Source organism: Megachile rotundata, chromosome 12, assembly GCF_050947335.1.
Source record: "Megachile rotundata isolate GNS110a chromosome 12, iyMegRotu1, whole genome shotgun sequence".
Classification (NCBI taxonomy): domain Eukaryota; kingdom Metazoa; phylum Arthropoda; class Insecta; order Hymenoptera; family Megachilidae; genus Megachile; species Megachile rotundata.
In genome coordinates, this window is record NC_134994.1 from 15,642,751 (window position 1) to 15,667,207 (window position 24,457).

Sequence of the window (24,457 nt, forward strand, 5' to 3'; positions counted from 1 at the left end):
TTACAGTTGGAAATCTTGGAAATAATGATCGTCGAACAGAGTAACCGCTATTAGAGTCGATGCACTTTTCTTACGTACGGTTTTGTATTTCTGGACATTACGATATAAACTGTTTGCATCGGCCTAATGATACATTATATTCGGTAAAACGATCGGAAAGGGTAGTTAAATTGAGTCGAAGAGAAAAACGAGCTACAGATGATGACCACGGCGCAAGAGGTAAGAGAATCTATTGTAACGTGTTTTATTTGCTTTTATAAGCGGTCGGATTGCTTAATCTCGTTCGATCTTTCTCTGCTCCATTTTCTATCGAGTTCGCGATAAACGTAGCAGTACTATGTACATATTTATTAACTCTCCGTGGAACTGGCAAGTCCGACGGTGCGTGTGCGCGGAATGTTCTTCATTCTTTTATCAATTTTCCGCGCATACGAATGTTCGCGCGCCAATTAGAATCGAAGCACACAAAGTAGACAAATACGAATACCAAGATTCTCGAGCTCTATTTCCGGTGAATACGTTAAACAGATAATTATTATGAAACCGCGATTAAAGCAATTATCCTCCGAGTAGGCGGGGAAATTAGATTCATAGAGAGTGAAAGCGTAATGAATTTTCATTCCGCGCAAGAGATTATTTCAGAATTATTAAATGTTACAGACACTGATAAAGTGCCAGCTGCGATTTAAAAGTTAAAGTTTCGTATACGATTTGTCCGGTGTATCTTCGGCGACGATTAATCCTTCGAAACAAGAGGTTACTTTAGGTAAACTCGTACACGTAAACTAGTTACAGTCTCTGCTCGACGAAGCTGGATGCGGAAAGCTTAGGACCGCGAAATTGAATTGGATTTTGAGGCAGTGGCACTCGAAGAATGCCGCAAGTTCCAGAGACCGCGTTTCAACGTTTTAATCCGCTAAACTCGTCTTCCGAGGGAAAGACGCTCCGATAATGCATTTACCGAAACAGTTTCGTCTTTCAACCCCTCGTTTTATGATCTTCCGACGAAAGGGAAGACGATAAATCGGCAACGCGCCAGTATTTCTCCTAACTGTGCCGGTGGTACGAACAAGAACGGATACGTAGCGCGTTTGTTCAAATTGACATTAGTTCCGGGCGTTTGCGATGCGAGTCAATTACGCTGGAAAGCTTTGCAATTTACTTCGGAAGAGGGCAGCACGATGAAAAAATACGCGTATCGCGTGGACGGATCGATGAAAAATTCCAAACGCCCGTTACAATGTTGTCTACGATCGACGAACGTAATCGAGGCGAGAACAGTTTGGAAAAATTGGAGGAGCAACATTTACCGGAGAAGTACGCGGCTATAATCGGGAGTTCGAAAATCAGCCATTACTTTTTTCTTGAAAATCGTTACGATCGTTTATTCTCGTGGATGATTCGATATCGCGAATAAACGAGCGTTAAACTGTTACGTGTCCTCTCGCAGGGATACGCCTTCCATCTAGCCGAATTAATTGGCGTATCGCGTTAATTATCACGCCGACGATCGTTTAATCACCGTGAAAGCGACTGCTCGTGCCAGCTTTTCAACGATATCGAGAAAACCTCTCTCGGACGCGTTTCTTTCTCTTATTCTAATTAACTTTCCTGCTCTGCCTAGCCAGATGTGCCACACCGTCCCGTGATCACTGCTGATGACTTCCGTTCTAAAAACCGGCGCAATCTCTCCTCTTTTTAACGCTCGTTTCTGTTTTGACATCCGTAACGAGTCGAACGTTCTATCCGCTGGATAAAACGCTTTCGTTATAGACGTCCGTCGCGAGAAAAATATATGGGTTTTACCGTTATAATTTCATACTAATTTGACGCGATGTACGCATCCTCCGCAATTAACGCGATTCGTGCCGCGTGAATCGGAAGGTCGGATGCAACAATTTCTATTGTGACGCGTTCGATTACAGGGAAATTACGAGTTTGATGATTTTTTATGAACGATAGGCCACTTTCGCGAGAACCTTGACGAAACGTTTGAGAGCGGAGCGTGTTTACGTTATCAAAAAAGCGAAGAAAATGTGTGGAAAATATCGTGTAGCTATTGCCGGAGGCTCGTATATAACCGGGTTGGCGGAACGCACGTTTATCACGTAAGTTACACCTGCAGGGGTTGGTTATATGGCCAGGTTCGAACACGGAGACCGAGTAACAGCACCGTGTGCAGTTCGTCGTTCGTAATAATTAGTGATCCGCGTGTGTGCGTTACCGTGCGCGCGTTGTTACGACTAACCCACGGCCGCTTTTGCGTACACGTTCACGGGTATACGTTTACGCGTCGCGTCGCGACGCGACGACGATGCGATTAAACGGGCATGCATCGTTGCTGGTTCTCACGCGTCTCTTGGATGTTTCCTCCCTATCGGGAACACGCAACGGCGCTCGTTTCCGCTTTTCGACGAATAGCGCGACAATTAGGTTCGATCTCGAATCGATTATTTCTTCGCGGAGACTTTTTAAGAGATAAACGCTTTTGAGCAATTCTCCTTTTTACGCTTTTAGTAACGAAATTTTTCCGTCTGGTTTCGCGTTGGATAAATAAACGCGTCGAGGCAATAAAACTTTGAAATTCAATCGACTCGCGTTTGATTTTTGCATTTACCTTCGTCGCTGTTCCTTATATTTCTTCTAGCGTTTGCTTGGTCGTTCGGTCTCGTTCGCGACACTGCTGACACATTGCGTTTCGCTCTTCTCGTCTCGTCTCTCGTATTCGTTTCCTCTTCGTCGGCAAGAACAAAACTCGACCACCGACAGGGTCCGAGAAAAGCGTAAATACGTATCGGGTTTAGTTCTGTAGAAGTCTGAACGCTTCTCTTGGCGTCTCTCTCGCAGATAAGATGGAACTCGCTCGCGCTGTAAGTCGTTATCGCTAGCGACGCTGACGATGCTTGTGAACCCAGGCCTGAAACGACTTCGGCCCGTCACCGACGACGCAGCGTCGACGTTCGCGTTTCGAAACCCGATCCCGATCCCGAGAAACGACTCGACGTAAGCGAAAATTGTTTGCCTCGTGTGGTCATCGAGTCAGTCGAACTCTTTGCGTCGAACCAAACGGTCCTACGCGTCGTCTAATTTTCCCAGTGTTCGATCTTCGTTAATCGCGTTTCCATCGACTTTCTGTCTCCCATTCGACATCCATTCGGCGAGGTGTATCGTCGAACAATCGTGTCGAGACGAAGAGGCTCGAGGTGGAAGAGGATTTGTTGCTACGTGGCTCTGAAAGTGATGGAAAGTATCGGTTAAGCGTTTCCAGGCAAACGCGATAGATTTCATGCATAATAACGACTATTGCAGTGGATCGTGAAGGTGGACGTCGCATCGTTTCCGGTCTCGAGGATGGAATCTCTAGGAACACGATAAACTCGTTCGCGAACGGAATCTTCACGATGACGGAGGAGTCCCGGTACAGACGCGGGCTTATTTTATGGATCACGGATACTCGAATAGATATCGCGGTGCAGCCTCGTGACAGTGTAATTAATCGTTCAACTTTTCTCATTCGCTTTCTGTGTCTTCTTCTTTCCGCTTCTTTACGTGTCGCTCCTTTATATACGGGATGGTTGAAAAGTGTGCATCGATCGAACTATAACGCGAACATTGTGCTACGCTTAGAAAATCGCTGCATATCTTTGAACGTCCCGTTCATCTTTTCGATCTTCCTTCTTCAGCTACGCCTTTTACCGATCCAATTACGTTCTCTTCCTTTCCTCTCTCGTCGATCCGCCATACCTGCTATTCGGTTTATAATAATGCAATATTTGCAAAAGACGCGATCAAAATTCTGTTTCTAGAAAACTTACTATTCCTACGATTCACGGAAATCAACGCGTATGTACCTTCCGATTAGCGTCCCGGCTAATCGAATCTTCTTTTCCGGTTCGCTTATCGCCGCTGGAAACGCCGGTTTGCAACGCGATACCGTACTTGATACCGATTACGTGACCAAGATAAAAGCGCAACAGCGAATCCACTTTGCGCCGTGAATAGACGTTTTATTTTTGATCGTTGACAAAGCGTAATCGATGAATCGAAGCCGTCCGTCGTAGTATGAATGAATTTCGCGTTTAACGCGTCGAGTCTTTGCGAAACCGTAAAAAGGTCAAAAGTATCTCGATGAACGGTTACGCGCAATGGCGATAACGGCTTCGCTAACTACGCGATCTCGTTTCCTTCGCTCGATACCGTGGAAAGATCTATCGCTCGAGTCGCTAACTTTTTCCATCCGTTTTCTCTACAATTGCTCGATTTCGTTTACGCGAACGATTTTTCTACCATCCGGTAATCACGGAACGTATCCTGTCACGCTTCGGACATTGGAGTATAAAAATAACGATGATTTCGCGATGGCATCAATTGTTTTTTCCGGGGCTCTGCGGTCGAACGGCGAACCGATTTCGAACGCGTCGCGATTTTCCATTAAACCGCGTCGAAGCGGGTTTAGAAAAGAATCGCGTGCGTGGTTGGAAGATAACTCGCGATCCGGATGAACGATACTTGGTTTTTGCATTGCGACCGAGTGGCAGACTCGTGTCGTGGTTTGTCCGTTTCTTGTCTCGTAAAGTACAGCGAAATCGGGTGCAAAACCGACGCGAGACGGAAGTTTATCGTCGATAAAAATGACGTCTTTTCTTCTCGACGCTTCAAGAATTTTCGATTCGATTTACGCGCTAGACTGTTTCGCGAGCGCGGAATACGTCATCGGACGATCGACTCGCGTTTGCGTTCGCTTTCGTTAGAAAAATTACCATCTTTCGATCGAGAGTTTCTTTCGAGGGAAATTTACGAGCGCTCGTTTTAACGCGGCTCGGTGGATCCTCGGTCCGCACGAATCGAAGTTCAGCTTCGTCGGAAAAGGAATTATTCCGAGGCACGAACTCGTGATCTGCTCTATCGAAAACGATTTATTCGTCGGAGACGGGGTGTTCGATTTCCTACGAAACGGTTAAAAAAAAGAAACGCGATCGAAATTCCGGAAATGGAGGAGTACCGGTCTCTCCGATGGCTCGGCGGATTAGATCTCGGACTCCGTAGGCGTTGACGCGTACCGTGGCCGCATACCAGGCCAGGCCAAGCTCACCGGTTGCACTTATTACCGGAGATTGTACGTTACATCTCGTTTAACGTCTTGTATGGCGGTGCTCGCAACGCGTCGCGCTCTTTTCGTCGCGAATCTAATTAACCGTACTTTCGAATCCTCTCTCGATCGCGCGGAGAAACGCGCGCGGACTCCTCCGGACCACGCGAGATTAAAAATCTACGTTTCGTCGACCGTTAAAGATCGGAGCGTTAAAAGCGTTTAGCGAAGCGAAATTATGGTAGCAAATCACGTTTCCTTTCCCTCGGTGCTACAAGGTTTCGAGCCGAAGAACATTACGCGTTTTCTCGGTTCGATTTACGAGCGATCGATGCTCATTCTACTTTTTATAGACGGCCAGCGTTAGAGTAGAAATTCTTGTGGAAATTATGGCACGAAGCGCGCGTAACACGCGAACGATAGCCTCGCCGAGCAGATTATTTATGCGAATTACCGTTCCCGATGCTCGAAAAACCGTGTCGGTTATTCGTTCGTAAACAGTCGAGAGTATCGAGCGTGCACACGATTCATCGAAACAGCGTGGTCCCTCTAACGACGAGCGCTACGAGTTTTTGCCTTGCTCTTCTCTTTTACGCGGACACTCTTCTCTTCGCGATTTCCAATTCTTTTAGGGATCCGCGGCAAACAGGCGCGTATAACTTTCGACGTTTCTTTTCGCCGAGTAACCAGACGAACGAATAACGCCATTTACGGGTACGTACTCCGTGGTACGTTGTTCAATCGCGCGGAAAGAAAATAGCGATACCGGCAACATTTGGCGCTCGTCGCTTTCGAGATCCATCGTTGGTCGTATTCCACGTCCGTATCGCGTATCATCGTCTCGCGCGCGTCGCGAAAATCTCGCGGAAGAAGAACGCGTTCTCGCAATAACCTGTCCTCGTTAGGTCGTTACGCCCTTTTCCTTCGTTTTCTTCCACTCGAGATAATTTCCAGTTTGTCTCCGCTCGGGACGAGCCGTGGCGGACTTTTCATCGGATCATGGTCGAACGCATCCTCTCTCGGCTATATCCGTGTGAGTGCATTCGTGTCTCCTCGTTTTCCCTTTCCGCTTATTCTCGCGCGATGCGATTAACCCCTCAAACTCTCTTCTCTATCTTCTGTCGCTGCGTCTCGCTTTTTTTCCTCCGTTCTTTTCTCTTATAAAATCGTAGATACTTTCAGAGACGACGCGGAACCCTCCGTGCACGGAATCGCTGGCTTTTGCTCTCGTAAACGACCCTTTCATCCAGGAAGATCGCGCCGATTCGTTCGACGCAAGGAGCTCCGCTACGTTACAGAGTCACCTATTTTTAATAAACGGTTAGAAAGTCGCGCGCGACGCTTTTCCGTCACCGCGACGTTTCTGCCATGGTGTGATGTGACTTAGTGGTTCTTCCTGCGTCGTACTTTCGTCGATCGCGTTTAGGAAGAGTTCGTCTGTCTGGCCATTTTCTCCCGAAGGAAGATTGAAAAGCGGTGGAAATCGGGAAAACGCGCGACGATGGCCGAAAATAGTTAATTAACGTTTTAATTTGTACCGTGTTCGATCCATACTCGCGATACGTATCGATAATATTTGATACGCCACGATAGACGCTGCTAGGTACATTATATTAAGCGTCGAAATTGTACGACGCTAAACGAGTTGCAACCTTTCTCCGACAAGGCGTATTAGCACGATCATCGTTGCGTTAAAACTTTTTCACGGTTAGAGCTCGCGAGGAATTTAATTTTGATGCGAGCAGATGCAGGGGGAAAAAGAACTTTCTAACGACGACACGCCCTGCTCTTATATCCGCGAAAGTAACACAGCAATTAACGAGAAACTGGCATTTCGCCAAACTCGGATCTAACTGGCGTTACTTTCCGTCGAAAGAGTTGGCGATATCGTTCGCTCGTTAATTGTCGAGAGCGAAAAAAAAGAACAACTTTGTCATATTCGCGCGTTATAATCAGAGCTCGTGCTACGAGAAATTAGAGTTTAATTTCTAACTTTTCGTGCCGATGTGGCGAAAGTAGCTTTTCCCCGATTCTTTTTTCTCCCCCTGCGTGAATCCTTGATACCGGCACTCGAGAACTGTCGCGTTGAAAAATCGTGTCAAGAGCCAAGAAAAAGTTGTAGTTAAATAAACTCGTTGGTGCGCGGCTCGTTTATATAGCCAGTTTCAGCGGTAGTGCATGCGCCGCTTGTTTATTTTCCGAGCGCGCATCTTGCATCACTTCCGGCCCGTGTGCTCGATCGTGTAATCCGTGAACGATAATTAACACATGCTTGTCCCGCGTACGCAGCGTTTAATTCGTAATAAATTATCTCGGCATTCCTTCTTGTTCGTTGCTTCGGTGCTCGAATTCGTCTAATTCGAGGCGTAACCAGCGATTTTTCTAATCGGTTTTATCGCCTTCTCGCGTCCTAGTATACTATTCGCGAGATTAATAATTAACGCTTTCGCTGTAGTTATCGACGCGTTATGCATCGAATCGCGACGAATGCGCCGTTGAAACTAGTTCAGAACGCGCGACAGAGTTCGATCGAGTGGCGATTCTGCATTGTAACGCTCGCCTTAAGAGTCATGACCGGGAAAGCACGAGCACGCGATACAGAAACACGCTTACGTCGTCTTAACGGAATCACCGAAGCACGCTCGAAAAGAAACAAGTCCATTGCCGGCAAGAAAGAGGTCGATATTCGGTCAGGGTCGATCGACGTATCCCTTGGTCGCTTTGTTTTTCTTTTGTGTCACGTTTAACGACCGCTTTCCCAACTTCCCCTTGACCATCGTGGTGTGCAGCAGCTTTCACGCAAAGACCACTCGTTTTATTGGAAAAGTCAATCGTATCGATGTCGACGAGCGAAATATAGGTCGTTCGCGATATCGCCGTATTTATTTCGTTTAATCGAATCACCGAAAAATTATTACGTTAACAGGCCTTAGCGTCGCACGGTCTATCGCGTAGCAGCCAACGCGTTAACATCGTGTTTATTGTACGACGAATGTTACCGAATGGTTTGTGCGCACGAAAGAAAACTTGCGTTAGTAAAGCCTGTAATAAAATCCTTAGCACCAATGTTTCGAAAGATTGTATTTCGAGTGGCAAATAAAATCTACGCTTTTCTTCTTTTCCCTCGATCCTCCTTATTTCATCACGCTCGATTCCAGCTTTATTAGATACAAGTTTGAAATCGACCACGAGCAATCGCGCTTGATCGCGTCGTAAGTTTAGCATACAAATTCCTAATAATCCTCGCATCGCGTCTAAGGAAATAAAATGTACGTCTTCGAGCGTAACAGATACAATTTGAAATTGCGCGACAACCATTTTGCATGGAGAGAATTAATAAAGAAGTTATAGAAGTGATTTGTATTCGGTAGGATTCGCGAAAGAGGAATGTCCATTACCGGAGCGAGTCGGTTGTCTCCCGTAGGTGAACAGACGCGTCTCATTTCGATCGAAAAGTATTTGCTCGCCGGTGCGGTGTATCCCTTCTGGCCTTCTGGCATCGCACGCGTACTCGAACGAGCAGCGTAAAGACAGCGTGGGTAGTCCCTCCACCTTTCCCGTGGGCTCACGGTGCCCATAAATCCATGCCGTTCGATTAACACGTCCCGATCGCTGGCTGTCCCCTTTTCTCCTTACCATGTGGAACACCGCGTAGTCCCTTGTCCAACCCCTTTCAAACAAACTCGCGACCTACCAGGCTAGGCCGTGCGCGTATCAACGACTCCGTTGATAAGCCACCTCTAATTTATTCCCTTTTCTACAGGATAACTGTCTACCAGACTTCTTCCCTCCTTCTCTTCGCTTTTACGTCTTCGCGCATAGGCGCCGATACTTTGTTCTTCGAACGACGAAGATTGCTCCGTCGCGAACTCGCGTTTGTTCTACGGCCAAGATTAAAGTTGACCTATTTTAATCGTAGCTCGAGTTATCGGCGTTTCTATCGTACTTTCGTCGCTCGGAAAATAACGCGCGAAGGGAAACCGTAGGATTTAGAAAACGAACACGGGAAGCAATTTAAATTCCTGCCGAGAACTTTCCGTGATCGTATTTCAAACAATCAGAAATTACAAGACCGAAAGAAGTTGGCCGCGTTTCGTCTTCGCCGTTAATTTCCCTCGTTAGACGCCACTGCGCCTTTCCACGATCGCGAACGCACGCGTGTGTTGGATAGGAGAGGGGAAAAAAGGGAAAAAGCTCGGGGAACGCACGCACAAGGTGACTAGGTGATTTACGAGCGGCGATTTCTCGTACTCGGACCCTTCTCGTTCGCCCCGTCGATCCTCGCGATAGATTCGACGATCGAGAGTGCTCGACGGATACGGACAGGATTAACTCGGTGCCAGTCAATTTTCGCGGACAACGACTCCTCGAGTCGTCGGATTTTTCGCCAGAGAAATTAATAGCATCGTCGAATTTCAGTTACTCCGCGCCACTAATAAATTCTCATGAATAATAACCGTTTCCTCGACGCGTCTCTACATCCCCGCGAAATAATATTCCTTCGCGTCGTTGTTAACGAAACGGCTGCGTGTTAGGCGAAGGCGGATCGTAGGAGAATCGATTCGTCTTGTACGGAACGTATCCCAGAGATCGTAAGGTTTGCGCTGTTTCGCGAAAGAATCTTGGAAAGAAATTGCTTCGTGCATACGGACTCGTAAAGCGAATAGCGCTGTAAAATAGCGTACACGTACGCGTTCGACCAGAAGAGGAAAGTGTTCTGTTCGTTCCGATATCGAAGTAACTTTCCTGACGAGAAATCCATTTTAACCCTTCCACGACGATTCGAGCATAGGTTGCACTGTACTTTCGAATCCACGATAGAAAAAGAAAGGCGATGCTAATACATCGCGAAACAAACGGATTGTAAAGCAGCGAAAAGGTTAGCCACGGTTTCCAAGGTGACGCGATACCCTTGTTTTTCCTCGCCATCGCCGATTTACGTCATTGAGCGAGAACGAATGAATGAACGAAGAGGGACGTGTTCGCGGTCAGTTGGCGATGAATGACGCCGTTAATCGTGAATCTGGAGTACTGTTCGTCCTCGTGATTTAGAAGGCCGAGCAAACAGGACGAGTATCGATGGGAACGCGCACTAACGTACCGTACGAGTTCGATCGTTCGTCGCCTAGATACTTCGAAAGCTTTTCGAAAACGGTACTAACGATCACCGTCACAATTTTCGCGATCTCGCTCGCGATGCTCTTCCCGAAGCCTGCTACGTAATTGGGAAGTTCCCGCGAGTATCGATCGATCGATACCGCGAAATCGACTCTAGTATCCCCCGTGTGCGAAACCTTGAAATTCCATGAATTCTTGCGTTACCGTTTGGCGCATCTTGCGTACGGCAGCAGCTACTTTCGACACCGTGCAGGACTCTGAGAACCAGTGGCGTAGGCGCACCTAGGGTCTACGCTATACTCGCACCAGCTACGATCGATCTTCCACGGAGAAACTATAGTCCGTTTTACCTAGACGCTATAAGTGTCTATCGTAAATAGAGTAGTTTACAGTGCAAGGGTTTACATTGCTCCGCTTGAAACGTTCGCGCCGGTGAAATCGAAAACGCGTACGATAAGGCGAGCGACGATCACCGTACGCCGGTGCCGTCTCGAGAAGTCTTCTTTGAATAGAAGACTCGTTGAAGAGCGAAAGCAGAAGGAGGAAGATCGATCGGACAAACACCGGGAACACGCGGCAACTCCCTTCGTCGATCTATCTCTATCCGTCACGTACACGCATAAATATTTACGGAAAGCCAGGGAAGAAATGTTTTTCATAAAATATTCATTAAGCAGATCGCATCGCGAGATAGTTTCAGGGCTCGCGTCTACGCTATTGAATTTAGGTAGATAGCGCGTAAGCTAGTCGATGCTAGTCGAAGCTATACCACCGAGTATATCCCTACCTACGCGTATCTTTAATATCTCAACGACGAATCGACATTCATTAGGACGCAGTGGCGTTCTTTCGCTACCCAGTCCAGGGGAGAATACTCGAACTCGTGGTAGAAATTCTGCTGGTTCGAGACTGACTATCGACGATTCTATCATTCGATGCGTGTTCCCGGTTTTTATTAAACGACGCGGGGAGAGACATCCATTGCGTTATTTACGAACGCGTCCATTAACGAAGCTCTCGTCCCGTCGGTGTTTCGATAGCGCTTTTGCTTTCGTCGACAGCGACAGTAGCGCGCGCGGAGGCTGAACGGAATCGAGAGCGAGTAAGCACGGAGAGAGATGTACCTTCCGGCGAAATTTCACCTTACGCAATTAACCCGGCGTGGAGTCTCGCAGTCGCTTACATGATCGGTGTTACGCGGTGATCTTGCACGCACCTGATCTTGCTGGTAGCCCGATCGAACTCGTGCGCGAACCAGAGATAAAAATTCTTCGAGACAATCGTCGCTTTTATTCCGTTCCATTTTCTAGCAGGAATGTCCGGTTGGAGTCTCTCGATACGAAGAAAAGAGTTGGTCGCTTGGACAAACGTTAGAAACTCTGTTAACCGCCATTATAGCGACGAAGTTGGTAAACGCGAAGCAAAAGTTTTACATAATACAAACAGGCTGGTTGGTTCGCCAGCGTGGAGTTTAGCCTTTACCGGAGAAGAGGTGGATAGAAGCTGACTGGAACGGTAGGTGGGTGAGTGGGTGAGTAGGTAGGTGTGCGCGATCTGGAATAGTCGATTTCTATTCTTCGTCGCTGCCTCATCGGCCAAGCGTTTTCCGATTGCCACTGGAATACAAACCGATTCAACCGGAATAAGCTTCGCAACCGAGTCCCCTTTTAACTTTCAAGCAAAGTTGCATCCTCTACTTTTGCCGAAGTAAACAGCGTTTCGATAACGATCGAACGATTCGCAAATTTTACGCGGTGTCGAACTATGCAAACGGATTCCATCGAATTTTCACGAAATTGTCGGAAACATCGACTGTCATCGCGTGCACGATCTTTATTAGACGTTGTCGCAACGTAACGGGAACCGATAGATGCAACGGATTCGATTCGCAGAGAAGAGGATCGGCGTCGATGGGAAACGGTGAACGCGATTTGTCGCAGGAACAACGAGAGAAGTACCCGTGCGAAAGAGACGAGACGGAACGAGACGACGGGGCGGGAGGTGCAAATAATTCTTGATCGTCGAGCTTCTATCTCGTGGAGGCGACGCGAGAGAGCAGACTTCTCTTCTTAGAGCGAATTATCGCGTAACGCGGTCGATAATCCGCGAGCAGTGGGTATCGGCGTACGCGGGAAATCGCGGACTAACGAGATTCCTCGAGAGATCGGCGCGATAATTACGCGACAGCTTCTCTCGACCCGTTATCGATTGCTTAATGAACACGATCCTCCGGGTCCACAGAGCTCATTGATTTCTCTTCCGCCCCAGTTAACCTTATTAACCTTATTATCAAGAATATGAATAGTCCGGAAAAAATTTGACCCAAATACTTTGCTTTTCGATTCGCTGCCAGATTAATTAATTAGTTTTACCAAAACGGTCTACTTCCGAAACTATTCGCTACGTTCCTCCTCGTTAAAGTGCATCGCGTTCGCGCATTCGGAGAACGTTTTTCTTTCGACGCGTAGATCCGCTTCGCGTAATTAAATTATGTTTCGAATCTTTCCGCGTTTCGGAGGATGGTGCGTGACTCGGTAGAACGATTTAATTCGCGACAAGAGGAAAACGAGAAAGAACGTTTCCTCGTTACGACCCTCGTCTTACGTAACGTCGGAGCCTTTTACATTCGGTCATTGTTTCGTCCGGGAAATTGGGGAACCGTGTTCCCAGAATCGTTTCGAGACACAACGTGTACTTCCTGCCTATGTTTTACACTTTCTTCGTCCGACCGACGGCGAGATTCGTTATCTCGGATTTGATACAGCCAAGCTGTCGTCATCGTCGTTAATTGCCGATATAGAGAGGAACGAGCGTAGAAAACTTTAAGACGAATCGTCCCCGCGAGCGATCAGGCGGTAAGCTCGTGCCGTTTGCGGAGGCAATATCGTACTTAATCGATGGTGGTTGATACGGTGTTAAGAATTTTATCGTGTACCGAAAGAGTTTACGTTTCGAAGCACGCGTAACTTCGGACGAACATTAATTCGTATTACCGCGAGCAATTAGCGATTGTTACGTGACAGTATTATTCGGAGAAAGTGTGGAGTAGCTCGGTATACCCCTCTCCATACGTTCCCTTTCGCTCTCTCTTTCTCTCTCTTCGCGTCTCGTTTTCCATTAATCTCCCGAGACATTTTCTTCTTCTTCGCAAGGTTTATCTAGCGAGAATCGATACGACGCGTCTTCAACGTTCGGAGTTCGCTGTTACGAACCGAATAGTCACCAATTTTAATCTCCCATCGGTTCGTTGGAACTCGTACGAATTTGAGTGCAATTTCGTGGATCCTTTTATCGGTGGGAACATCGAGCGCAAAACATGAAACTAAGAAAATACGAGCGAAGGATTGGCCATCCATCGAAACTGTCATCGAAGATCGGCAAATTGCTTTCGTTTCGCCAACGCGATAGGTTCCGGTGTTTAACGGCGCGCGTCGTGGTAATTTCAAGGCAATTAGGATATTCGTGGGAACCTCTTCATTAAAGAAGCGTTAAAAGATGCGACGCGTAGCCTTTGGAATCGCGTTGGCAGAAACCGGTCTCCAACGGCTACGAGATATCTGACTATTTGATTGGATTAAAGGAAAAACAACGCGTTCCTGCGCGTTCTTATACATATTCTCGTGATTCGTGAACGCGGCTTTACCGGCCTCGAGTTCGAAGCGGTTCGAATTTCCTATCGTTCGAGCCGGTCGATCAACTAACCGAGTACAAATTTGTCGCGTAATCAGGTAAAACGGATCGGTTCGCTATTATCTCTGATCGAAGCTCATTCGGTCGCACGAAGCTTGGATAGTCCGACACGAACACCACCGACCGATGGACGAGTATCGATTTTGCGTCCTGTTACGTTGGTCCGTTGTTTCTCCTTCGTTAATCCATCGACTAATTATTATTTAAACAATCCGCGATACGCGATTTATCGGCCTACAATTTGACTCGATATCGAATAACGAACGTTCGCAGATACCGGATTATCCGTTTCGAGCAATCGCGATTCTTATCCAAAGTCGATTCGTTACTCGAAACGTTGCCACGAGCGAATTCGGATCGTATCTCGAATTCGAACAGGGTTTAGACTCGCGGCTCTTTTGGCCTAGCAACGTTAGACTAGATTCGCATCGAACCTTTACACGAATAAAACGGTCGAAATTAATTAAGAGATATCTTCCGGAGACGCGAACGAGGCTCGCTCGTGGCTCGAAGCACGGAGGATTGACGCGTGCCGCTGACACCGACATTGGCGTACCTTGTAAAATGTCAAGTGCACGCGTGAATGGACGTTTCTCTTCGTCTTGGATCGACCCAATCTCCGTCTTCGCTTCCTAGAATTCCTAGAATAAGGGACAGCTCGTTTGCGAGACAATGCCCCGTTCTAAAGAGCCGTTAACGGTCATCGCGAATCTTAGGACATAGGTCACGAAGTTTTCCAACATCGAGAACACTTTTCACGCGGTTTAAAGTAATTAGCGCGATTCGATATCGCGACGCGGTTAACCTCAATAGAGATCGTGTCGCGATAAGTGTCTCACGGGTTAATAATATCGTCGTTGTCAGCGTATGATAATTCATGAATAAAGTTATTATATAACGTATAGTCTTGATTACGTGTCTGTTTGTTGCAGAGGGCCATTGTTATTCGACGGGGTTGTGTATCGCGCACCGCGGTAATCACAATGGCGCTAATAACAATTTACTCGTGTAACGGGGATCCTCTGGAGCCGCGCGTGCTTCTTCAACCTTTCCGAGGATTTTCCTTTCGAGTTAAGAGCTGCGGATGAATATTAAAATTCATCCGAGTGGAGCGAACGGCCACGTTTCGCGACCCACGCCGGAAATGAACTTCCTTTCCAAAGTAAATCGTGAAAATACTGTTTCTCGTAATTCGATCATAGCAGGGTTATAATGCTTGAAAAGTACGCAAACACAAAGGAGGTTCGAGACGTATTCGTGCGAAGAATGTCTATGAATCGTTTACACGGACGATTTATTCACGCTCGAAGCTTCAAATTTATGCGACACGAATGCTATTTTACGCTACTTTTGTACGATGAAATCGTGACGCTTCGATTATACGCTTCGAAATCGGTCATCATTCGTTGCGACTAGCGGTCGATCATTTTATACGAAGGACATCGATGAACCGTTTACACGGTTATTCTCCTTGAACTCGAAACTTCGAATCCATGTACCGCAAGTGCCATTGTACGGTACTTTCGTGTGACAAAGGCGTCAGAATGTATGGGTCGTTCGACGCGAAACTTAATATAGCCTAAATCCAGAGACGCATAATCGTCGGGAGGTCCGCGCGAAACGGAACAGTTAGCGCGCTAGCTAGTTTATTAGCTATCGAGTTTTCGCGTAAGGGACGATATTCTTTCGAAGAGTCCGCGTATTCGTTCTCACAGCCATTCCTATGCCTGTAACCCAATCCAATTTAACCCGGCAACGAGATACGAAAACTCGACGTCGCTCGGTATACGCTCGTTGTAATTCTTATCTCCTTATCAGTCGAGACAGTGCAGTATTTCGTTGTCTACGTCTTTATCGTGGCTTGATTTTATAACGTTACTCGTTACACAGCTAGAAACGTTTGCCGCGGCGATAAAGGTGCGAACAAAAAGATCTTTTGTTCTTCGATCGCGGGAATCTCGGATGAATTTCGATAACGCGCGGACGACGAAAACGGCACGGACCGTTTTAGCTCGAAAACGTTTTAGACCGTATCGAATTCGACACCGGATGTAAAGTCTTCGTCCTGTTTCCTCGACTATTCTTCTCTAGCCTGTACACGATAGTAGGTAGAAGACGGGTCAGACGAAACGAGCCGCGGGGAGAACGGTTTCGAAAACGCAAACTCCCGCCGCGATTTCCTGCACGATCTACGAATCGTTCTTGGAAAAAATTCATCGGGGTGGTCCAGCTTTGTCACGCTATCGCTTTCGGTGCTTCGGGTTCGCCGCGATTACGGTGCTCTTTCGAAACACAATCGAATTATCGTCGGCTTCTTTCTCGGTTTGACGACCGATAATTAATACTCTCGCGAAAGAAGCTATCGATCCTTTTATCTTCTCGTTCTGCTCGATTTTCGTGAACGGTGCTTCCGACTACGGTCCGTGTTTCGAGTTCAGGTTCTCGCTGTTCTGTTTGTTAACTTGCCTTATCCCGTTAAAGTTGTACGCTTTTCTTTACGCGTTGCTACCGTGCGACGATAAAAAGCAACGAGATAAAACGAGACAATCGTGGCGCAGCGAAAAAGAAAGAAAAACACGGTGCATTATTTGATAAAACGAACAGCTTGGCCAATCGGTAGCGTTTCTTTGGCGGATGGAAACGCCTCTTCTCTGTAACGTTGCCGAAGAAATGGAATTCTTTATCGCCTCCGTCATTGCCCTTTGCAAACTCGATCGGTTCCGAGCGTCTGCTCTTTTCGCTCTATATTCTCGAATCTCGTCCGAGGCGATCGCATAAACGAAAGAGATGATCCTTTTCAGCGAGTATCGGTTAGTCGCATCTCGAGGTAAACGCTCACCGAAGAAGTCACGCGATATCGCGTGCGATCTCGAAACGGGAAAAAGAGCAACGAGCACGGCTAAAGATGCCGACAGTGGCGATACCTTAAACGATTATTATGAAAACAAAACTTTGACGAATGACGTATTCAATGGCTCCACGCTATAGTCCTTCGCCGTTTACAACGTTGTAATTAACAGCCGCTATCAAATTTCGTCAGATTGTTAAACGAGAATGAATTTTACAGTAGCGGTTCGAAGCAGTAAATGTTCGCGTTACACCGCAAAAAATTCCTTCTCGATGCTTTATAACGACAAATAGGTAGACATTATGGATAGGAAGGAGCACATTATACAGTTGCGTTGCCTTTAATTATGACCTATAATTACTGCCTCTGATTATAGGGGTCTGTTACGGCAACGAAGGCGTTATCGTTCTTATCGTCGGAAGCAATTGAAACAGTCAACTTCCGTTGAATTCGTAGAACACTGCGCGGAATCGTTTTCTATGGAGCTATCAGAGTCCTAAGTCAACATCGCGTAACGCGTGTATCGTCGCGTATAGCAAACAGACATCGCTTTAGTTTGATCGAACGCACTCGGTTTAGATATCGAGCAGATCGCTCGAATCCGTCGTCGAGTTAACATAAGCCGAGTCCATTTCGGACGTTTACGATTCGACGACTTCGCTCCAAAGGACTTTCGCATTCGCTGCGACGACCGTTTGTAGTCCTCCTCGATAAGGAACCTCGAGATAACCTATCCGAGAAATTCGTGGCCGTTCCTCGAGATCATGGGGGCCGTACCCTCGCGAAGATGTCCCCATGGTAACGTCAGGGTGGAAGGAAAATCCTGCGAGCGTGCAAGCATCCCTCAACGTGCCTGGCAACACCGAGACTGATGCGTCGTTTCTTCGAGTTTATCGGCAGGTCACGAGCCAGTCTTTATCCTGGCTACGAAGTCCGCGATAGAAATTCGAAAACAGGGAAGACGATCGTTTCGACGGTTTCCAAAATCGTGTCCGGCGAAGTTGAAGTTTTAGGAGAAAGGATCTAAATTACAGGATAAATTACAGAATGAAAGAAAGGAAAGATAGATTCAGTATCTTGTTCAAAACGAAATGTCCGTACAGCGGTTCCGAAAGAATTCCGATAACGTGAAAAGTAGTACATAAAGCGCTGCACGAACTCTCGGAATTTCGTAAAGGAAATAAGAAACGACTAGTTGGCCAACGAATTTCCGGAGGTTGCACGAGGAAAACATGATTTCAAAGTTGCGAATAAACTTCCATCGAGGGCTGATTCTCGAACGTGGAACGCGCTCGATAACTTTATATTCGACGATGTTTCGGCTGGAACTTTGCACTTTGCCAGAGCGAGATGGTACGGTAACTTGTTGGCAAACCGCGAGCCAGCCAGCGACCGTCTATTCTCGAGTAGCTGCAGGCAATCAGCTTACCGGTGATCCGTAAACGGATTAGGCCAAGAAAACACGCTCCTCGGATTTACGACGACGATTTATCCCGGTTAGCCGAGTTTGCCGACCGATCCGTCCGTCGCCGATCCGCTTGATTTTTTTCCTCGGCGTTTTATGATAATTCAACGACCAGTCGTCGAGCAAACGAACGACCATGCGAAGCGAGTCGACCGAATTTTATGGCTCGATTACGCGAATTTAATCGCGAATCGTTTAATTCGTTACGAGTCCAAGTCCCGTGCGTCACCGGCTTTCCGGATAGATCTTTGGATAGACGGAAGACAAATTTTCGAGTTGTCGCTTTTTCAGTTCGTTCGACGACTAATCGACAATGCCCCGTTCTGTTTCAGATGCTGCGTTCGCAACAACGTTTTCCATCCTATCTGACCGGCGAGATCGTTCTCCGATTATGGTGAGTCAGAAAAGTTTCCGTCTAAAAATATTCATTATGAAATGTGTCGTAATTATCACATTAGCGCGATGAGTCGTTTTACGACTTCCCATTTGCCTGCTTGCGACATCTAGATTTTATCCTAAATTTTCTATTTACTTCTCCGCGTAGAGTCGTCCCGTTTCCGATTGTAGCTGCAACAACATCGCACCTCGTATACGTACATACCACAATAGCTGTAAAGCGATTTATAGAAAAAATGGCTAGTCAGTTGCGGCTAATATTCTACGTTTTATTTACTCTTATCATTCCCAACAATTTAAGCCATGACTCATTCGAACAGCCGGAGGACAGATTGCAACGTCTTCTTGTAAGCCGCTAAATGGGAAGTCGTAACACGAATCATCGAGCTAATCTATTCGATCGTTAGTATATTGTATTTCACGATGGACATTGTTCGATATCCGAAAAATTGAAACGCGTTCCGTGTCGATTCCGGCGAAGATTAAGGCGCGAAAGGTTGAACGGATAGGACAAAGAAAATATCGATAGGTAGCAGATGGCGATCGAAATAGTTGCAGCGACGCTTTCTTCGTCCCGAGATTGTACGCGCTCGATTTACCGTTACCGCTTCTCGGGATGTCGAGGAACAGAGTACAGCCTCTAATCTTACGGCACCGGTCGTCTAATTAAAAGCTTTGAGAAAAATTGCCATTTGCCTCGAACGGTAGATCCGCTGATAGGTCGACACCTTGACGGCGTCGCTTCGTGGCATTCTCGAGCGAGAACTCTGCACGCCGCGCCTACCGCTACTTGTACGCACGGTACAGTTACGCTTCCTTCGGATATCGCCTCTCTGGATGCCTTACTTTTTATCGATTTTATTCGTTCGATCTCGCTTTCGCGAACCCTGCTGCGTAACGCGATTCCGAAATCAGAATTACGGCGGTGCCGTAACGCGATTTCCTCACGATCGAAATTTCAAAATGGAATCCCTTTTTCGTCGAGGCCCGTTCGCGAGACGCCGCCAGAAATTTGGCCTTTTCGCGAACCGATGGTTGAACGGCGTCGTGGACGAGACCGTAGAAGGAAAAACGATCGTTGTAACGATTATACGGATGGTACGTGCACGCCTCGATCGGTCGAATTAGCACGATCGACGCGTGTTCGCGAGCACGTGCTTCGAATCCCGCGAGAGCAACGTCTACTTGAACATCTTCCAACTATCGCTGGAAAAAAGGAAAGCTCGCTAGCGAATTCTCCGACTTTGCTTACTTTCCATTTTGCGTTTCCAGACCGATTTCGATGGTTGGACAGTTCGACGACTTGCGTTTAAAGCGAGCGCGTTATTGTTCCGGATCGAGTCGGCGCTTCGGAAGAACGGTTTCGCGCGTAACGGACGGTGGAAAGTTGGAACGGAATATTCGACGGAAGATAGGAGGATCCAGAATCGCTGAAGGGCCGGTAAGTCCGAGGAAGCGAAGATCGATAGGTTTCTCGGCGAATATGGGCGTTCTCGCATGATTCAGCTGGCTGGAATTTCGCGACACGCGATACCGGCTTCAACCGGCGGTTTATTAACGCGCCGCGGGTAATTCTGACCACGGCCGGGCATTAGAAATCCCGCAGCCTTCCGAGCGCACGCTCTCGGCTCGACCGTGAAAGGATTCCGATTGCAACGTGGCCGTTTACTCGTGGAATCTCGTCTGACCGAACCAACGATATCCTGTTTGACTTTACGTACGCGCGTACCGTGCTGCTTTAACCCTTTCACGACTAATTTACATTTTTACCCTCTTCGAGTCTTTACCTTTGTACCAGCGAATCCAACCTCCTCGTTTCCTCTTTTCCAAATCTTTCAACTTCTGCACTTGCGAATATCCAAAATCCATTCTCGTCTTCGTCTTTTCATCGATCGTTCGAGAAGATGTACGCGATTGACAGATTCCTTAAATCCGTAAAAACAAGACGCGAAGAAAGATTTGGCCGACGCGTTATCGAGATCTTTACACGGTGGATAAGCAGCGTGGCGCGACTCGGTTCGGTGTCCCTTGCGCGTGTATCAACGAATGCCGGCGAATATTTTTCCTCGCCATTCGACCGGTTTATTCTATTCGAAGGCGAGAGTGAATGGCGCCGATTCCCATAGTCGGCCAGCAGACCGGACAGAGAACTCTTAATATCGACGCTCGTAGGACGATTACGCGGAAAGTTTACGGTAGAGGCAGCAAGAACGTACGATGTGTACCGTAGATGTACGCCAGAGAGAACCGGTCCCTTATAATTACGGGGTTCGAGACGGCCAGGCCGATGTACCAAGGGTACGCACCCTGAATAAACAGTACGTGGAAGCTTGCTCGAGATTTTGTCGTTCCACGGGCCAAAGGCTTCGATTTTGTCGAAACGTCGCGAAAGGAAGGTTGAAATTTTGATGCGGTCGAAAAGCCGAGGACTCGGAGAGCTAATCAAGGAAATTCGAGCGACCGAAAAAGGTCGGAATCTCTGGTTTCTCGAGGCAAGAAAGCCTCGGAGCGCAGAGGGTTAAAAGGTTAACGCGCGCAGCCAAGAATCAAGGATGACGTCGCAGGAAGCTTCTTCTTCGGACGACCGTGACAGGGACACGGGGTTCGTGCCATCGCTTCGATCGGCAGCCGTTCGCTGCGAGGAACACGCTGTCGTGACCCGTCAGCTTTTGCATCGTTCGTGTTCTACGTCGTTGCCGCGAGTCTCGTTGCGTACCTCCTGCGAAATCGAATAGATCCTCTACTTTTCGCGATCGAGAACACGTCGACGCGAACCGGCGACAAACGTCGCCTATCGAAGCGGTAAAACATTTTTTAACGAGCCTAATCGAAACAGGCGAACCAAGTAGCGATCGACGTAGCGGTAATTACGCGATCACCGATAATTAATTCGCGAATAATTAACTCGATTAATTTCCCTGAAATTGAATTACCGATAATTACTTTAGCGAGCCACGAAACAATCACCGTTTACGAGGTTAATCTAAAATGTACATGAATTAACGACGGGTTTCGGGGATGGAAAAGCACGGTTCTTCTGATCGGTAGAGAGCTTTTTACCGGTCGACGGAGCCGTCGAAAGCGGCGTGAACCGTAGATCGAAGAAAAAACAGACCCGGTACGGTATACGCGCGTCGAGAACGCGTTGGGTGTGGTCGATATATTCGGTCCACGTTTTTCTCTAGTCCTTTTTATTGGGTTATCCGGTCCGCGAAATGCCGTGGCACACCGGGCTCTAATTCTAACGCCGCGGATCAAAGAGGCCCGGCACCCGCCTAGCTCATTAGTCGTAACGACGCCTGGCTCGATGTCTGCTATTATCGCCGATAGCCTATTGCTCGATCATCCCGAATGCCTAAAGTTTCGCGCCACGCCGCGTATTAGGGCTCGAAAACGGCCAAAAAGTCCAAGCCCCTCTGAAATTCTCACGATCGAGAGTGCTCCCCCTCTAGATAGACGCTTTTACGCTGTTCCGAACAAAAATAAAAATGGGATCCAGCTACCAGTCAATTGCGGAGGGCGAATAACCCCTTCTCGTTGCCAACAGGGACAAAGAGCGATAGAGGGAGTGTTATGGTTCGGGGGATCAGAGACGCGCGATGCTTGCGTTTTAGGAAAATAGCTTTCTATTTTTGCGTTATCGACGAGGAAAGTCGAGCCGTCGTCGAAAATATTTGCTTCCTTCGAAGATTCGATTAATCGTTTTACGGGTCGAAACTGTGACGGAGCAACGAGTCGAAGAAAGTTCGCGGTCCAACTACGACTAAAATAAATAAAGAGGTAGAGGTTGCATCGGAAGGGGTTCCAGCTGAATTCCATCGCGCGAGCGTACGTCGTCCGCGCGTACCGTTGCCGTGCCGCGAGATAACCGGTAATTGCCTGGACGGTAACAGTAACAGTGTAACTGACCTACAGACTGTTCCACACCTGGATGCACTTTGAAACCTCGAGGAACGATCATTTTGTTCGCCATTCCGATCGTTCCGCGGAAAACGTTTCCCCGGGAGAACAGATACGTTTAAGGATTCGTTGGAAATTTGTCGGTAACAAAACTCGGGGTCGCGATACGTAACGAGGAACGTTTGTTTTCGCTCGGACGTTATTAATTATCTAATTGTAAGAGTTCGTTACGATTAATATCGTGAGAACCACTTTCGCGGATAGCGCGATCGTCGACGAGAAACAGTAAAAGTAACAGTTTGCGGGGAGTCGAGAACAACTTTCGTTTTGTTGCGGATTAGCGTTCGCGAGTCAAAGATTCGCGCGAGAGTACTGAAAATTTACACTTACTTTGTCGGTTTCGCGCACGGTAATTAAAAAGAGAATCATTCGGGCCGACGCGACAACGAAATTCCGTGGACTGTCTTGGAAATTCTAATTAACCGCTCGACCGTGTCGAAATCTCTCGATCTCGTCGGTTCTCACACTTCCCTTCGAAACGCACGAACGACCCGAGATTCCCAGAAGGTTGCAGGAAAATGCAATCGCCGCGTTCGCGCGTGGATAGAAAGGTTCGCGCGAATAAGCGTATTAATCGTTAACGAGGCAACGCATCGCGCTCGAAATCGGTTCGACCGAGCTTCTCGAATTGCGCGAAAACCACCGACATTCGGTAATCTCGGAGCGGAAAGAAAAAAGTTGGACGAAAGGAAACGCGAATCAGTGCTGTGAATGGAAAATCGCAGGAAAGCAGGAAGCGTTGCGTGCCTGCCACGATCCGTACCGCGAACCGATTGCTCTCACGGTGTGCACCGCGCTGCTCGCGTTATCCGAGCGTTTCGCTCTTCGGATCGTTTGGAAATCACGGATACTCCGCACGAGTATTTCCCCGTTAACAAACCTGCTTGCACGACGAGTTCTATTGGACACAGGAAAAAGCTGAATGGAATAACGTTTACGCGTCGCCGTGGAGTCGTTAGCTCCTCCGGTGACGCGGCGTTGAAAAATCCCTGGAGATCGAACGTTTCCTTTTTCTCACGTTTCGTTCGAGGATAGAAAACGCCGCGCCGTGTCGAGAAGCCACGAGGCAAAGAAACGCTTTCGTTCGCGTATGCATGCCACGCGTGGCGGTACGTGACATAATCGGCACGACACGCGTGTACAACGGTGGCATTATACGGTGTGAACAATGGAACAAGCCGCGGTGAGGAGACTCGACGCGAAAATCGTGCGTCAAGCAGCCGGATGTTGCTCCCGAAACCTGTCGGTAATTAAATTCGAGACACGCAGTCGAGCCAATCCCTCGACAAATTTTTATCTCCGCGGAACAAACTGGCTGCTCGTTTCGAACTATGCGACACGGATGCGCTTTCTTTACCCTTCTTAACGTTCGGTTAAACGCGTCGCAGACGCAGCGAGATCGCGCAACTTTCCGGCGAAACTTTTCGCCGATAGAACCGAGACTGGTTCGATCAACGTAAATCGCAGAAACGAGGATTGTCCGTTCGAACGTGGGAGCCCTTTTCGCTATAGCGTCTTGCGCAACTACGAGAACGCCAGAAACCGAGGGAACAAAAGGCCCACTTATCTTCTCGCGGGCAACGCTCGATCTTAATACTCGAGAACCTAAGGTTTCGCCGAGATTAGGCATTCGCCTGGTCACGACACCGGTTATCGAGCTGCCTTCGAAAGCCGGCGAAAATGCTTGTTGCAACGGTGCGAGTGTAGCCCTTTAGCGCGCTATCAATTTTATCAGACTTCCAACTAAATAAATCACTATTTATTTTACCTCGATAAAGATATGCCTGACTTTGTACGCTTTTGTCCGACACGATCGCGAGGAAAACCGCTGGTAATTCCGCAAGGAAACGTTTACGCTGCCTTTTCGATGGCTGTCCTATTCGCCGTTCGG

General features: G+C 47.7%; 1 protein-coding gene across 8 annotated transcripts in view; it reads left to right on the forward strand.

The window, feature by feature from the left end:
• The window catches only part of Prosap (SH3 and multiple ankyrin repeat domains prosap), a 98,641-nt gene that overhangs the window by 14,915 nt on the left and 59,269 nt on the right, over positions 1-24,457 (forward strand). For 7 of the 8 annotated variants that reach the window (XM_076537864.1, XM_076537871.1, XM_076537872.1 and 4 more), the window contains exon 2: positions 18,543-18,604. The gene's annotated coding sequence lies outside the window, so the exon portion shown is untranslated. Of the gene's footprint in view, positions 1-2,998; positions 3,489-18,542; positions 18,605-24,457 lie in introns of those variants that run through there. The other variant, XM_076537865.1, reaches the window with a different exon arrangement.